Here is a 13,868-nt window from a genome sequence, read left to right on the forward strand (position 1 = left end):
CAGACTCTGGTGAGGCTCTTCGAGACTACTCATGAAGGCGCATGGAAGTTTCTCTTTAAGGGCAACGAGAAGCCGCCGGCCACGGATTCAGACCGTGGTCACGATTGTAGACACCCCGCCAGCGAGGTATGCAATTTACCAATGCATCCCCAATTTAATCATTTCAAGGATGATATCTGAGCTTATTATTACATTTCCAGGACTGGATGGAGAGGGCGAAGCGGATCCAGTGTCCGGCTCCGCTTCCTGAAGAACTAGTCATCCCGCGTCTAGCGAAGATGCTGGTGCTAGCACCTTATAAGGCGCCGGAGAAGAAGTCCAAGAAGAAGGCCAAGGGGGCCAAGGGTGGCCCCCGTCACAAGGGCACTTCGGACGTGGCGTCCAAAGACGACGAAGCCCATTCCTCTGTCCCTGAGGACAACGACGAGGAAGAGGAGGAGGAGGAGGAAAACAACCCTCCCCCTAAGGAGAGGAAGAAGAAGAGGGCGACTTTGGCGCATCCGGAGGCGGACACGCCCAAGAAGGGGAAAGCGTCCCAGCGGTCAACACCGCGTGGGACGTTGATAGCAGTCCGGAGAGACGCCTCCGCGCCAAGCCCCCGGCCGCATCGTAAGTGACATGGCTTTCATGCGCACATCCGGCCCTTTCTCTTTATTATTATGACATAATTAATTGGGCTATTGTAGCCCATCTTGCGACCTTACCCAGCGATCCTCATCTGGAGGTTCGCTGGCTCCGTCGGAGATGGCGAGCATGTCGCCACCACTTGCTTATTCTCCCGGGGCCAGGGACGACACCGAGGTGTTATCCCGGAGGATCGCTCCGAAGCGGGGAGGAGGCCAGGACGATGTCCGGGAGGCGCCACAGGGCAAGACCTCCACTGACGGACATATGGGGGAACCGATCCCCATGAAGATTGGCGTAGAGGGCCGCATACAGTTGGGCCCTCGGCCGAATATGATTCCGGAGGCCCATATGGCCCCAGAGTCGGGCGAGCGGCCCCCTTTAAAGGAGGGGGATGCGCCGCTCCCACCGGTGGCCCTTGTGAGTCCAGGGGCACCGGATAACCTGATGGAGGTGCTTCGAAGCGCCTCTGTCACGGACGAGCACCGTGTCCTTATGGGTGCGGTGATCGAGAAGATTCAGTCCGCCAAGGGTGAACTAGACGAAGCTTGCAGTAGCCTATTGACAGGTTTCGAGGTAAGAAAGAAAAAAAATCCCGTATAGCTAGTAGCCCCTGAGACACTGTCCGGTGTTCGGTAGGAATGACCAGATAGAGGATCAATTCTTCTGTTGTAGGAGACTAACATGGTATGTATGAATGAGCAGGCGTCGCTGTTGGCCACGACCTCCCATGATGCCGAAGTCTCTGAGCTGAGGCAGAGGCTGGAGCGGATCGAGAACGAGCTCGGTGAGGTCAAGGTTCGGCTCCAGGAGAAGCAAGGTGAGTGACTACTTGCTGTTTGTTAGAAAGGACATGTGCTGTATATTGACCGTTGTGTCGTAATATGTGTAGGAGCCGCGACCGAGGTCGAGGCCCTGAAAAAGGCCCTGGGCGAGGCCGAGGAGAAGGCTGTCCAGCAGCAGACCGCTCGTAAGAAGTCCAAGGCCCGGGTCAAGGAAATCCAGTAGGAGCTCCAGGATGCGGTCAAGAAATACGAAGCCTTGGAGCGTGATGCGTCGGTTCAAGGGACCGAACTGGCCAAGGCTCGTCAGAGCATAGAGACTGCATGGAATGAGGCCCAGGCTGCCCTCCAGGAGATCCAGGAGGCCAAGAAGATCACGGTAGGTAAGGAATTTAAGATGCAACGCAAGTATGCGGAGAAGCAGTACCTTTTACTAACCCGGGTTCGAAGTTCCCCAGGAGCATTTGCGGATTTTCCACATAGTGTATCAGACGCCGCGGAGTTCTACCGAGCCGAAGGAGGGGGTTCTACGGAGAAGCTATTCTGGTCGTAGTATGCGGCGCTGGAGCATCCCGTGTCTTTCACCGATCAGCTGAAACAGCTGGTGGAGCTGCATAGGGTGGCCGAGCTAGCCATGAGGGATGTCATAATCCAGCTATGGCCAGCCGAAGCTATGCCAAGCAGCTACTTCGGACTCGTGAGGTGAATGGTGAGCTCCTGCCCTTGGCTGGACGTCGTCAAGTGCTCGGCGTGCATTGAAGGTGCGCGCATGGCCTTCGCCCGTTGCAAGATGTGGTGGGCGAAGATGGACGCCGTTGAGGTGACCAGAGGGCCACCAGAGGGCAAGGAACACCGCACACCCGAACGGTATTTGGCGGATGTCTTGGAGTGTTCCCGTCTTGCGGCGGCGCAATGTTCGCAGGATATTTTATTTGAGTAAATGTATGTGTGTTGCCTTTGCCTTGTATTACTGGAACAAAGCCTGTTTTGCAATATAATATTGTTATGCTTTGAATTGTTTCCTCCTGTGCGGCCATTTAGTATGTAATCTTAGGGTTGGCCAGTTGTCGGCTTCTGCCCTCGCGTAAGTAGTATGGAGGTGTTCGGGATGGAATCTAAACAATCTTGATCCAATTGTATGGTCCTTGAAGGAGTTGTTTAGCACAACGAACAAGGCAATGAGACTGTACGGCTTAAACGCCCTCACTTAGCCATAGGAGTTTTATAATAAAGCATAGGTGCAGCCCCTGGTTCAAACCAGGGGGCTGTCAGTATTTGATCGGGAAGTGCCGATCTTTCACATAATGCGGAAAAAAATCTCCAACAATTTGTGACCCTCGAATAGCTGACCGGCTCTCGCCGTATCATGATAGTCAGTTTTCGGCTTTCTCTACTGAGGTGTTCATCTGGTCAAGGCCAGGGCACAATCGCAGTAGTTCTCCCTTTACTACCCTAGCCGATTTAGCAGAACGTAGGGTAGCAAGCACAGGAGCCGGGCAACCCAACTATTGACCAAAGACATGATTCGAAGCCAATGCATATAATGCTAAATTCGGGGTGCCGAACTTATCTTTAGGGATTGTTCGGGCTCTGTTGCCATATCATGGGGCGATGGGGAGCCCCTAGCAAATATGACATGTACCCGAGTGTACGGTTGCTAGGAAATAAGAAATATAAAGGAAAATGGAGGGAGAACAGAAATAGGGTCCGGAGCCCTTGAACTTGCCTCATGAACTGTTTCCATTATAGTTGGGTTTATGCGTCCAAGCACATTGGTACAAAATAATGCAAAAAACAACCGGCTATTTGACATGCCATAGCCGAAGGCGGATTGCGTGTGGGTCTTGAAAATGGTTAGCCTCTAGGGCTTCCCATGTACACCTGTGCTCCGTGTCGATCCGGTGTGTTTGTCCTTTGACGAGCTCGTTAATCAGGCCGTCGAAGGAGACCCTTGTAGGAGAAACCTGAAACAAGGAAAAATATATAGTAAAGTTATATGTGTGTACGGGATCGGTTTGGATGAACCGTGGACCCGGGATAGCTTGTGCCTCCGTCGATGCCCATGGGATTTTGAGTGCGTAATTATGGACGCATGGTATCAATGCCACTACCTCATAGGGATTGGGACGGAGGCCGAATTGCTAATCGAGCTCTTGACGAGCCGTGCTGTCCTGTTGCAGTGTGGTCCGGACCCTCTTAATGATGTCCAGGGGCTCGACCGCCAGATTATACTGCTGCTTGAGGAGGCCGCTTTGTACCTCTGCTGCTAGGGCGGCGGTGTGCTCTTCTGTCCGGAGGGAGCGTTTTGTGTTTCCGTTGACTGTTATGACGCCGTGCGGACCGGGCATCTTCAGCTTGAGATAGGCATAGTGTGGTACCACCTTGAATCTAGCAAACGCGGGTCATCCGAGTAATGCGTGGTAGCCACTGCGGAAGGGGACGATATCGAAGATTAACACCTCGCTTGGGAAGTTGTCCGGGGAACCGAATACCACCTCCAGCGTGATTGAGCCCGTGTAGCGGGCCTCAACGCCTGGTATGACTCCTTTAAAGGTAGTCTTTGTGGGTTTGATTCATGAGGGATTAATGCCCATTGAGGGAGTCCTGGATTAGGGGGTGTCCGGATGGCTGGACTATACCTTCAGCCGGACTCCTGGACTATGAAGATACAAGATTGAAGACTTCATCCCGTGTCCGGGAGGGACTTTCCTTGGCGTGGAAGGCAAGCTTGGCGATACGGATATGTAGATCTCCTACCATTGTAACCGACTTTGTGTAACCCTAACCCTCTCCGGTGTCTATATAAACCGGAGGGTTTTAGTCCGTAGGACAACATACAGAACGACAATCATACCATAGGCTAGCTTCTAGGGTTTAGCCTCTCCGATCTCGTGGTAGATCTACTCTTGTACTACCCATATCATCAATATTAATCAAGCAGGACGTAGTGTTTTACCTCCATCAAGAGGGCCCGAACCTGGGTAAAACTTCATGTCCCTTGCCTCCTGTTACCATCCGACCTAGACGCACAGTTCGAGACCCCCTACCCGAGATCCGCCGATTTTGACACCGACACCCATCTTCCGCACTGTATCCTGATAGAGCAGTTTGAGGCTGCTACTTCCGTCCATTAGGACTCGTGTTAGGTGAAATCCATCGATGATTGGGTCGATGACTAGTGCGGCTGAGACGCCATGCCGGATACTAGTTGGACGATCTCGATGATCGAAGGTGATCAGGAATGACGACCACGGATTGAATTTTGGGGCGACTGGCTCAACCGCATAGACGTCCCTAAGTGCTCACTTACGCTCCCTTTTGGGGATGTGTGTAGCGTATATCATGTTCACCGTTTTGACTTGAGGGGGGAATTTCTTCTGCCCTCCGGTGTTCGGCTGCCGGGGCTCTTCGTCCTCGTCCTCACTTTGTGATGCCTTTCCTTTGTTTTCGGCATTTAACTTGCCAGCTTGTTTGAAAACCCAACAGTCTCTGTTGGTGTGATTGGCTTGTTTGTCTGGGGTACCATGTATTTGGCACGAACGATCGAGTATGCGATCCAGGATGGATGGACCTTCGCTGTTCCATTTATAGGGCTTCTTTCGCAGCCCGGACTTGGAGCTACTGAATCCGGCGTTGATGGTGGTGTCATCAGTGTTGTCGCCATTGCTTCGGCATTTGTGTCTGTTGCGCCGGATCTTTCTGGAGCTGTTCTTCGCCTCGGAAGGGCATGTCTCGCTGGCTGTGTTTTTGCTACGAGCCACCCAGCTGTCCTCTCCCGCGCAAAAGCGGGCCATGAGTGCCGTAAGGGCTGCCATGGACTTCGGTTTCTCTTGGCCGAGGTGGCGTGCAAGCCATTCGTCACGGATGCTGTGTTTGAAGGCCGCCAGGGCTTTGGCATACGGACAGTTAACGATCTGGTTCTTTTTGGTTAGGAACCTAGTCCAGAATTTTCTGGTTGATTCTCCAGGTTGTTGAACTATGTGGCTTAAATCATCGGCATCGTGTGGCCGGACAAATGTATCTTTGAAGTTGTCAAGAAAGGCTTCTTCCAGATCCTCCCAGCTGCCAATGGAATACTCGGGCAGACTGTTCAGCCAGTGTCTAGCTGGCCCTTTGAGTTTCAGTGGGAGGTATTTGATGGCGTGGAGGTCGTCTCCCCGGGCCATGTGGATGTGGAGGATAAAGTCTTCAATCCATACTGCGGGGTCGGTTGTTCCGTCGTATGATTCAATATTGACGGGCTTGAATCCCTCGGGGAATTCGTGATCCAGCACCTCGCCTGTGAAGTAGAGAGGGTGTGCAACGCCTCTATATCGGGCCGCATCACGGCGCATCTCTGATGGAGTGCGTCTGCGGTTATCGGCCCGGGTGTGAGTAGGTTTGTCACGCCCAAATAGGTAGCCGTCATCCCGAGTTGGGAAGCGTCCTCGCGATCCGTAGATTGATCTGGTGTGTTCTTCTCTACTGTCCAGCTCCTGCCGAAGGTCGTATGTAAGGTCCCGAGCTGCTCTGTCCTTGTTTTTGCGAGGTGGTGGGGCGGGCTGATGTTCGGCCTGAATTGCCGCTTTATCCCGACCGCGAGGTGGTCGGTCCGCTGCACTATCTCGACCATGTGGTGGTCAGTTCGCATTGCATGAGGGAGGTATGGGGTTTAGTGCCTCTTTCATCGAACTGAGGTAGCAGTCTACGCTTTGGATAACTCTTGGCTGGGTGCTTGAGGCCATATTCTTTGGCTACCAGGACATCAGTCCACCTATCAATGAGCAGGTCTTGATCGGCCTGGAGCTGCTGCTGCTTTTTCTTCAGGCTTCTTGCAGTGGCTATTAGCTGGCGCTTGAAGCGCTCCTGCTCGAGGGGTGCCTCACATACGATGAAGTCCTCATTGCCGAGGCTCTCATCATCCTCGGAGACTGGACGATAAATGTCATCATCTGGGTGCTTGGGCATGGTCTGATTATCAGGGTTTTCCTGCCCATTGTCTTGTTCCTCCTGTTCGGATGCAGCCCCGACAGGGTCTTCGTTATTTTTTGCGTCGCCCGGAGTGCTATTCTCTCTGGTGCCAGTATTCCCGTTGTTTGAGCGACGAGGCTTAGAGCGGCATTTAGGGCGCTGGCGCTTGGACTGTGTCTCGGGAGGTTTATTCACAACTGGATCTCCTTTGTCATCGTCGCTAGCTTTTTTAGATGTGTCGACCATGTACACATCGTACGAAGAGGTGGCCATCCAACGTCCAGTAAATGGCAGGTTTTGGCCTTGCTCCTGGTCGGCATCGTTGTCCATACTGTCAATGTCTTCGGAGCCGTAATCGAGCATGTCGGTTAAATCATCGACAGTGGCTATGAAGTGGGTGGAGGGTGGGAAACAGAATTTCCCATCATCAGCCTCTGGCTCGAACCGAACATAGTTCGGCTGTGAGTCCTTCTCTAAGGATAGGTTCTTTAGAGAGTTTAGCACATCACCCAAGGCGAGTGTTGGAACACGTCTGCGGTGCTAAATTCGAAAATCGATAACCGATCTAGCTCGGTGTCTGCAGGCCTACCCGATTTGGAACTCATGGCCGGAGATGAGTCCGGAGTTCCATTAACTTAGATATCGCGGGATGCCGAGTCCGTGTGCGGCTCCAATGCCGGGGAATCTGTGGCTTTGGATGACACGGTTTGCTCCGGTTCTAAGGCCATTGCAGCAGCCGGGGCCATCTGCTGGATGTGATCCGGTGATAGATGTAGGTCATGTTCATCGGAGCGAGGGGGAGCGATCACTGCGATCTCAAATCCGTTGAAGATCAAGTCTCCACGGATATCCGCAACATAGTTCAGGCTTCCAAACTTGACCTGGTGGCCAGGGGCGTAGCTGTCGATCTGCTCCAGATGGCCCAGCAAGTTGGCCCGCAGTACGAAGCCGCCGAACATGAAAATCTGTCCGGGGAGGAAGGTTTCTCCTTGGGCAGCATCACTGTAGATGGTTGAAGGAGCCATCGAACCTTTCGTGGATGGCATAGTGGAACTCTCAATGAAAGCACCAATGTCAGTGTCAAAACCAGCGGATCTCGGGTAGGGGGTCCCGAACTGTGCGTCTAGGATCGATGGTAACAGGAGATAGGGGACACAATGTTTACCCAGGTTTGGGCCCTCTCTATGGAGGTAATACCCTACGTCCTGCTTGATTGATATTGATGAATATGGGTGTTACAAGAGTTGATCTACCACGAGATCGTGATGGCTAAACCCTAAAAGCCTAGCCTATATGACTATGGCAATGAATGGTGTCCTTTCTGGACTATCCCCTCCGGTTCATATAGACACCGAGGGGATCTAGGGTTTACATAGAGTCGGTTACATAAGAAGCAATCTTCATAGTCGGTCGCCAAGCTTGCCTTCCACTCCATGGAGAGTCAAATCCAGACTCAGGTATAGTATTCGGCCTTCATGTCTTCACAGCCCATCAGTCTGGCCCGTGGATAACAGGCCGGACGCCCAAGGACCCCTTAGTCCAGGACTCCCTCAAAGACGAAGGAGATTATGCGTCAAGTACAAGAGTTGCTCGGCAAAGGTTATATACGCGAATCCCTTAGTCCTTGTGCTGTTCCTATCATTTTAGTGCCGAAAAAGGATGGTACGTCGCATATGTGTGTTGATTGTATAGGCATTAATAGTATTACTATTTGTTATCATCATCCTATTCCTAGGCTAGATGATATGCTTGATGAATTGAGTGGATCTACAATATTCACCAAAGTTGATTTTCATAGTGGATATTGTCAAATTCGTATGAAATTGGGAGATGAATGGAAAACAGCATTTAAAACTAAGTTTGGATTATATGAGTGGTTAGTCATGCCTTTTGGGTTAACTAAGGCACCTAGTACTTTCATGAGATTAATGAAGAAGTTTTATGTGCTTTCATTGGATGATTTGTGGTAGTTTACTTTGATGACATATTGATTTATAGCAAATCTTTGGAGGAACATTTGGAACATTTACGTGCTGTTTTTATTACTCTACGTGATGCACATTTGTTTGGTAACCATGGGAAGTGCACCTTTTGCGCCGATCGAGTATCTTTTCTTGGCTATGTTGTTACTCCACAGGGAATTGAAGTTGATAAAGCTAAGATTGAAGCTATTGAGAGTTGGCCGCAGCCCAAAACGGTCACACAAGTGAGGAGTTTCCTTGGCATCGCTGGTTTCTATAGGCGTTTTGTGAGAGATTTTATCACCATTGCTGCACCTCTCAACGAGCTTAAAAAGAAGGATGTGCCTTTTGTTTGGGGTACCGCATAGGAAGAAGCCTTCACGGTATTTAAAGATAAGTTGACACATGCTCCTTTACTCCAACTTCCCGATTTTAATAAGACTTTTGATCTTGAATGTGATGCTAGTGGAATTGGATTAGGAGGTGTGTTATTACAAGATGGCAAACCTGTTGCATACTTTTCTGAAAAATTGTGTGGGCCTAGTCTGAACTATTCTGCTTATGACAAAGAATTATATGCTCTTGTTTGGACCTTAGAAACATGGCAACATTATTTATGGCCCAAGGAATTTGTTATACATTCTGATCATGAATCTTTGAAACACATTAAAAATCAAGCAAATCTGAACCATAGACATGCTAAATGGGTTGAATTCATTGAGACTTTCCCTTATGTCATTAAACACAAGAAGGGTAAAGAAAATGTTATTGCTGATGCATTGTCTCATCGTTATACTATGCTTTCACAACTTGACTTTAAAATATTTGGTTTGGAGACCATCAAAGATCAATATGTGCATGACGCTAAATTTAAAGATGTATTACAGAATTGTAAGGAAGGGAGAACTTGGAACAAGTTCGTTCTTAATGATTGATTTGTGTTTCGTGCTAACAAGCTATGCATTCCAGCTAGCTCCGTTCGTCTTTTGTTATTGCAGGAGGCGCATGGAGGAGGATTAATGGGACACTTTCGCGTCAAGAAGATGGAGGATATACTTGCTACACATTTCTTTTGGCCAAAGATGAGACGGGATGTTGAGCCGTTTTGTTGCTCGCTGAACTACATGTCAAAAAGCTAAGTCATGACTCAATCCTCATGGTTTATATATGCCTTTGCCTGTACCTAGTGTTCCTTGGGAGGATATATCTCTGGACTTTGTTTTAGGTTTACCTTGAACAAAGAAGGGGAGGGATAGCATATTCGTTGTCGTGGATAGATTTTCAAAAATGGCACACTTTATACGATGTCATAAAAGCGATGATGATGTTAATGTTGCTGATTTGTTTTTTCGTGAAATTATTCGCTTGCATGGTGTGCCAAATACTATTGTTTCAGATCGTGATACTAAATTTCTTAGCCACTTTTGGAGATGTTTATGGGCTAAGTTGGGGACTAAACTGCTTTTTAGTACTACTTGTCACCCCCAAACTGATGGACAAACTGAAGTAGTCAATAGAACATTGTCCACTATGCTTAGGGCTGTTTTGAAGAATAATAAGAAAATGTGGGAAGAATGCTTGCCTCATATTGAATTTGCTTATAATCGTTCATTGCATTCTACTACTAAGATGTGCCCTTTTGAAATTGTGTATGGTTTCCTACCTCGTGCACTTATTGATTTGTTGCCTGTTCCATCTTCGAAGAAGGTTAAATTTGATGCTAAAGAACATGTTGAATTGATTTTAAAAATGCATGAGTTAACTGAGGAAAACATTGAGAGTATGAATGCTAACTATAAACTTGCTGGGGATAAGGGTAGAAAACATGTTGTGTTTGCACCTGGAGTTCTTGTTTGGTTACATTTGCGTAAGGATAGATTTCCTAATGTGCGCAACTCAAAGCTAATGCCACATGCTGATTGTCCTTTTAAGGTGTTAGAGAAAATAAATGATAATGCATACAAACTTGAGCTGCCTGCTGATACGTCTCCAACGTATCTATAATTTTTGATTGTTCCATGCTATTATATTATATATTTGGATGTTAATGGGCTTTATTTTACATTTTTATATTATTTTTGGGACTAACCTATTAACCGGAGGCCCAGCCCAAATTGTTGTTTTCTTGCCCATTTCAGTGTTTCGAAGGAAAGGAATATCAAACAGAGTCCAAACGGAATGAAACCTTCGGGAGAGTTATTTTTGGAACGGAAGCAATCCAGGAGACTTGGAGTAGATGTCAGGGAAGCTTCGAGGAAGCCACGAGGCAGGGAGGCGTGCCCTACACCCCTGGGCGCGCCCCCACCCTCGTGGGCCCCTCGTGGCTCCCCTGGCCGACTTCTTTCGCCTATATATGTCCATATACCCGAAAAACCTCGAGAACAGAATAGATCGGGAGTTCCGCCGCCAGAAGCCTCCGTAGCTACCGAAAACCAATCTAGACCCATTCCGGCACCTTGCCGGAGGGGGGGAATCCCTCTCCGGTGGCCATATTCATCATCCTGGTGCTCTACATGACGAGGAGGGAGTAGTTCTCCCTTGGGGCTGAGGGTATGTACCAGTATCTATGTGTTTGATCTCTCTCTCTCTCTCTCTCGTGTTCTTGAGGTGGCATGATCTTGATGCATCACGAGCTTTGATATTATAGTTGGATCTTGTGATGTTTCTCCCCCTCTACTCTATTGTGATGAATTTAGTTTTCCCTTTGAAGTTATCTTACCGGATTGAGTCTTTAAGGATTTGAGAACACTAGATGTATGTATTGCATGTGCTTATTTGTGGTGACAATGGGATATCATGTGATCCACTTGATGTATGCCTTGGTGATCAACTTGCGAGTTCTATGACCTCGTGAACTTATGCATAGGGGTTGGCACACATTTTCGTCTTGACTCTCCGGTAGAAACTTTGGGGCACTCTTTGAAGTTCTTTGTGTTGGTTGAATAGATGAATATGAGATTGTGTGATGCATATCGTATAATCATACCCACGGATACTTGAGGTGACATTGGAGTATCTAGGTGACATTAGGGTTTTGGTGGATTTGTGTCTTAAGGTGTTATTCTAGTATGAACTCTATGATAGATTGAAAGGAAAGAATAGCTTCATGTTATTTTACTACGAACTCTTGAATAGATCGATCAGAAAGGATAACTTTGAGGTGGTTTTGTACCCTACAATAATCTCTTCGTTTGTTCTCCGCTATTAGTGACTTTGGAGTGACTCTTTGTTGCATGTTGAGGGATAGTTATATGATCCAATTATGTTATTATTGTTGAGAGAACTTGCACTAGTGAAAGTATGAACCCTAGGCCTTATTTCAACACATTGCAATACCGTTTACGCTCACTTTTATCGCTTGCTACCTTGCTGTTTTTATATTTTCAGATTACAAAAACCTATATCTACCATCCATATTGCACTTGTATCACCATCTCTTCGCCGAACTAGTGCACCTATACAATTTACTATTGTATTGGGTGTGTTGGGGAGACAAGAGACTCTTTGTTATTTGGTTGCAGGGTTGTTTGAGAGACACCATCTTCATCCTACGCCTCCCACGGATTGATAAACCTTAGGTCATCGACTTGAGGGAAATTTTCTATTGTCCTACACACATCTGCACTTGGAGGCCCAACAACATCTACAAGAAGAAGGTTGTGTAGTAGACATCACCTGCAGATTTTGGGGTTAGTCCTACTTTTAACATTGCAGATTTGAAGCCTTATTTGGGTGAGGAAGATGAGCTTCCGTCGAGGACGACTTCATTTCAAGAAGGGGAGGATGATGAGGACATCAATACCATTGTTACACCCACAGCCCCTGCTGCTATACATACTGGACCAAATACTAGAGCTCGCGCACGCCAATTAAATTATCAGGTACTTTCGTTTCTTGGTAATGATTCAAATGTTCATGCGAGTATGATGCGGCCTAAATTGGATACATTAGTTTTGCTTACAAATGAAGGGCCTGGCATGGACAAGAGGGATGAACACTGGAGCAAGACCAAGCATGGAGATGATGGCATGCGCTAGGGGATCAAGAACAGAGTTACAAGTGATGATTTCAGGACTTTGAAGCCACCATAACGAGTGCATGAAGCCTTGGACGAAATATACAAGATGTCACTTCATAAATTTCGTCCAGAGGCTATTCTAGGTGCTACGTCACCTTATTATTCGGCCAGGCCCATGTATTTTAGAAATACATAAGTATAGGCTGTTTTTAGAGTCCGTATGTGTGGGGAAACAAGAGTTCGGGTTGGTTCGGACACCTCCTCCAAGGGCCACGAAATTCCCCCCCTCTTCCTCCATATATACAGCCCTTAGGGCGTCGTTTCGACATTGGGTTTTGTTTACATTAAAGTTCGCCATAGCTGCAACTTCGCGTACTTCGTTTGTGTTCAATGACTAGACAAAGGCGTCACAGAACCCGACCTTTGATCAATAAATATTTCCTCTTATACTCGCAATATCCAGATTGCAATCTTAGTTTCTTGTGTGTTCTTCGTTTGCCTGCAGGAAACAGACCTTCATGGTTAGGTTGATCATGCTTCGGCGGGGTCAATAACCTCTCGGAGTTGGTTTAGCGATTGCTAAGGCACGACGTCCTCGCGCGTTCGTAGTCGGACCGTGAAGTCGACTTCCTCCAAAACGATAGCCACCATCTCATCGATAGACGGGACACCTTTGCCTCTATCACACGGGCTTAGCCGCGATCCCATATTCGCCTAAGTTACAAAACTACTCCGAGTGGAGAGCAATCCTCCCACTCGGGGGCTTAGCCGCGACCCCGTATTCGCCTAAGTTACAAAACTACTCCAAGTGGAGAGCAACCCTCCCACTCGGGGGCTTAGCCGCGATCCCGTATTCACCTAAGTTACAAAACTACTCTGCGTAGAGAGCAATCCTCCCACTCGGGGTTTTAGCTGCGATCCCGTATTCGCCTAAGTTACAAAACTATTCCGAGTGGAGAGCAATCCTCCCACTCGGGGGCTTAGCTACGATCCCGTATTTGCCTAAGTTACAAAACTACTCCGAGTGGAGAGCAATCCTCCCAAACAGGGGCTTAGCCGCGATCCTGTATTCGCCTAAGTTACAAAACTACTCCGAGTGGAGAGTAATCCTCCGACTTGGGGGCTTAGCCGCGATCCCGTATTCGCCTAAGTTACAAAACTATTCCGAGTGGAGAGCAATCCTCCCACTTGGGGGCTTAGCTGTGATCCCGTATTCGCCTAAGTTACAAAACTACTCCAAGTGGAGAGCAATCCTCCCACACGGGGGCTTAGCCGCAATCCCGTATCCGCCTTAGTTACAAAACTACTTCGAGTGGAGAGCAATCCTCCCACTCGGGGGTTTAGCCGCGATCCCGTATTCGCCTAAGTTACAAAACTACTCCGAGTGGAGAGCAATCCTCCCAGTCGAGGGCTTAGCCGCAATCTTGTACTCACCTAAGTTACAAAACTACTCCGAGTGGAGAGCAACCTCCCACTCGGGGGCTTAGCCACGATCCCGTATTCGCCTAAGTTACAAAACTACTCCGAGTGGAG

General features: G+C 48.4%; 1 pseudogene; it reads right to left on the reverse strand.

The window, feature by feature from the left end:
• Positions 1-3,547: 3,547 nt before the first annotated feature.
• Positions 3,548-13,868, reverse strand: part of LOC125519239 — a 150,480-nt pseudogene continuing 140,159 nt past the window's right edge.

Source organism: Triticum urartu, chromosome 7 (genome assembly GCF_003073215.2).
Source record: "Triticum urartu cultivar G1812 chromosome 7, Tu2.1, whole genome shotgun sequence".
Taxonomy (NCBI): Eukaryota; Viridiplantae; Streptophyta; class Magnoliopsida; order Poales; family Poaceae; genus Triticum; species Triticum urartu.